Source organism: Chiloscyllium plagiosum, unplaced genomic scaffold (genome assembly GCF_004010195.1).
Source record: "Chiloscyllium plagiosum isolate BGI_BamShark_2017 unplaced genomic scaffold, ASM401019v2 scaf_100621, whole genome shotgun sequence".
Classification (NCBI taxonomy): domain Eukaryota; kingdom Metazoa; phylum Chordata; class Chondrichthyes; order Orectolobiformes; family Hemiscylliidae; genus Chiloscyllium; species Chiloscyllium plagiosum.
In genome coordinates this window covers 1-2,312 of record NW_025198934.1, presented here as the reverse complement: position 1 = coordinate 2,312, position 2,312 = coordinate 1, and the positions used below count along the sequence as shown (strand labels likewise).

Below are 2,312 nucleotides of genomic sequence, written 5' to 3'. Positions count from 1 at the left end.
ATGCAGTAAGGCAGTTTCAGAGTGGATACTGTTTGTATTACAGCTCAGCCTGATTCCTGTACCTATGCCAGCATCGTGTTTGACAGCAATAGAAAAGGTAACCAGCTACATACTTTTTTTCCACATAGTGATGTTTCTAAACATTTAAAATACATCCTCCTCACTAACGGACTGTTCTCTTTCAGTTCAAGGTGGCAAGACTCTCCGGGTTGCTGATTCAGAAGAGAGTGAGTCAGTTTTGTCCTTTTAGAATCCTAATCCTAATTCTTTCTCCTTTCCCAATCCCTGAAGCCCATTCTCCGATGTGTGGGACAGTGCAAGTTGGGCCTGGGCGATCCATTTCCTTGTTATTTGAGACCCTAACTTTGGGTGGCGCCGTGATGGAGATTTAATCACATGACCTTAAAGCTCCATTCTCTCATTGGCCCGACGATCTGTTCATCTTCATTAGGGTGTTGCTTTACTCCACCAATCAGAAAGCAAACAGACTCTCCACTATCCCATTGGATGATACTTGACTGTCTCTCAAAAAGCTTGTCTCTCCCAATGTGTTTATGAGCGTCATAAAGATAATGAGGGGGAAAATGTACAACTGTTGGAGTAAGTATTTCCCTTTCCTGTAACTACTCTGATAGTGATGGGACTGATATTTGGGTAAATGTGCCCCTTTCCTGTATTTACCCTCAAACTGAAAATATAATTATCATCAGCTCTGATTTCTGTCTCTTTCTAGCGGATGTAACCTATGCAGCTGTGGTGAAGACTCATTAGGAGTGAATAAGAACTGAACCTGTGTCACTGAGGTTGCATTGTATCTCAGATCAAATTCAAGGAACGTCATGGAACTTACCAGCTCAGAAACTTGGCATTATTATTCTTCAAAATTGTTTTTAAAATTTTTTTTAAAATTTGTGCCTTTTTATCTTAGTGTATTTTTAATTGTGGACTGAAACGCATCAGAATTGTTGAAAACCAAGGATTGTTTAAGGGATACTGCACACTTTTGAAAGCAAGTAACCTGACATTCATTGTAAGTATTGTTTACACAGCTGCTGGGTCAGACAGCAGCAGAAGAAGGTGCAGACGAACTGGAGACATGCCCATGTACAAATGGCGATTCAGCCAGAAATAAGTATCTGATTGGTCTTTGTACTAAAGACCAGTAATCAATGACAAAGACCGTTTTGCTGCCAATGACTATGTGATTGGTTCCCAGGTAATTGAACAGTTTGTGGATATGAACATGACAGGGAGAAGCCATCTGATCTCCACCATCTCAGGAACTGTTCATCATCAGCTCTGTTCCTGGCTGTAAAAGCTACTTTAAAATCTGAGGATAACCAACTGATTGTCTTTTCCTTCAGCAGTTGCAGTAAGTTCTGACCTTTAATGAGTAAGTCAGACCATTTATAAACCACACACTGTATCTCTAGTAAACCAGTGACAGCATCTGGAGAAGCAGCATTCTGATCAGCACAAGAATCATCTCAGCGGATCCCACGAACAGGGATCGACAAAACTGTTTTCTGTGTGTTACTTCCACTCAAAAATTGATGTTTAGTTTCTGTGTGTGTATGTCTGTGTGTGTACGCGCACGTGTGTGTGTGTCTCTGTGTGTGTGTGTGCACGCACGCGTGTGTGCGTCTGTGTGTGCGTGCACGCGCACGTGTCTGTGCCTGTGTGTGTGTCTGTGTGTGTGTGCACGCACACGTGTGTGCGTCTGTGTGTGTGTGTCTATATGTGTGTGCGTCTGTGTGTGTGTCCATGTGTGTACAATATGTGCTTGCTTTTAAGGGGACTTGGTTCATGAGCACCTTAGAGTTTTAACTAATGGTGTTATAACTCAATGGTCCATCATCTTTCTGTGGAATTAGAGTCTATTTATGTGTGATAAATAATAATCCTTATGAAGTACAGGAAACTAGTCTGTGCTTTCTGTCTTCTTTACTCTAAAACTCAGGAGAAACTAACTTTTGTGACAACTCAAGGAATAATGCAACTTGATTTCCAACATGCTCCCTCAGTGAGGCATAACAGTATCCATCCATATGTAATAGACCACACTTGGAATATTGTGTCCAGTTCAGGTCGCCCTACTATAGGAAAGATACAGAGGGTTTGGAAAGGATGCAAAGAAGGTTTACTAGGATGCTGCCTGGACTGGAAAGCTTGCCTTATGAAGAAAGGTTGAATAAGCTTGGACTTTTCTCTCTGGAGCGAAGGAGAAAGAGAGGAGACCTGATCAAGGTGTACAAAATAATGAGAAGAATAGGTAGAGGCAATAGCCAGAGACTTTTCCCCAGGGTAGGATT

At 41.8% G+C, this 2,312-nt stretch overlaps 1 long non-coding RNA gene across 1 annotated transcript; it reads left to right on the top strand.

Moving 5' to 3' along the window:
- Nucleotides 1-9: 9 nt before the first annotated feature.
- Nucleotides 10-1,014, top strand: LOC122546012. The gene is made up of 3 exons (XR_006310646.1): nucleotides 10-97; nucleotides 186-227; nucleotides 734-1,014. It is a non-coding gene; the product is annotated as an uncharacterized LOC122546012 (long non-coding RNA).
- The last annotated feature ends 1,298 nt before the right edge of the window (nucleotides 1,015-2,312 follow it).